This window comes from Festucalex cinctus, chromosome 21 (assembly GCF_051991245.1).
Source record: "Festucalex cinctus isolate MCC-2025b chromosome 21, RoL_Fcin_1.0, whole genome shotgun sequence".
Classification (NCBI taxonomy): Eukaryota; Metazoa; Chordata; class Actinopteri; order Syngnathiformes; family Syngnathidae; genus Festucalex; species Festucalex cinctus.
Window position 1 is genome coordinate 10252167 of NC_135431.1, and position 1324 is coordinate 10253490.

Genomic DNA, 1324 nt, shown 5'->3' on the forward strand with positions numbered 1-1324 from the left:
CGACGCGAATTAAAAGTGCACGAATTCGCTTGGACGTTCAGGCCGCGTTTTGCATTGTGCTGGCCGTCTGCAATTAAACACATTTTCCATGCATTAATATTTAATCGTCACATTGGAACGTAAGATGAGCAACGGTTCACCACAGCAGCGTCATTTGTTAAGATTGTTTTTTCTTCTTGAAAAGGTGGTTTGGATTCAATAAACACGTCCTGGCTTTTATTGCACATTTTTAAGTTTGACAAATGTTTCAACAATGACAGAGTCACTTAAAAGGAAATAACTAGGTGCAAAATATGTTGCCCCAAAAGTTCCTCACAGCACACTCCTCTCCTCTTTTTTTTTTTTTTTTTTTTCTGGGCTTCACTACTAATTTTGCTCACGCATTCAAGTAGAACCATGTTTTATAGTTTTTCCCACAAAGTGTAACTCAGTGTGTGATTACATTGTTTTGCATTCACACTTTTACACATTTTGTACATTGAGGTGGAATTAAACGACATAGCGCCCCCTTTGGTGGCACACGGCTTCATCATACGTGATAACCAAGTAAAACCGTAATAAATGTAAACGTCATGTATTTGTTTTATGTACAATATACGTGATACTGAAACTTTTTTTTATGGTTGGCCGGATTAAACTTGCATAGAAGTCCTACTATTTCGTATTCTAAATAAATCAGTTGATTACACGCAGTAGCGTCAATAAATAAAAGTACATGACATCATTATAGACCACACATCCTGCTAACTGATGCCGCAACAGAAGCTTAATTCGCTCCCTCATTTCGATTCTGTGCTCCAAGGCGCCACCTCGAGGCCAGTGGTGGTCATAACTGTCAAATGTATAATTGCCAAACAGGTGACTCTTTTTGTTTGTTTTTTAAAGTATACGATTTAATTTCAAATTATAAGTGGCCAGTTTACATGCGACGCTTGTCAGGTATAGGAGTTGGACGGGTGCAGCTTTAATAATCAAGGTACATTAAAAAAAAATAAAAGGAGATGGCAAAAAAATAAAAAGCACAAGTAACATCTATAATCAGTGTCAAGGGCATCAAACTGCTCACGTTGCATTTGTCTGCATTGTTAATTTGCTAAAATGAAAAATGTTGCACTTACCTAAAGAGAAAATATAACTTTATTTTTTTAAGTTTTATTTGAAATGTTCTTTAATCTGTTCCCATTTAAACAAAACATAAGCAAAATATTTGTTTTTGTTTTTTGCATTTGGTTCCACGACTCAAATCTTTAACTTAAATCCAAGATTCGTATCAAAACATTTTTGGCAGTTACACCGTTCTGAAAATTTTATTTTATTAACTGCC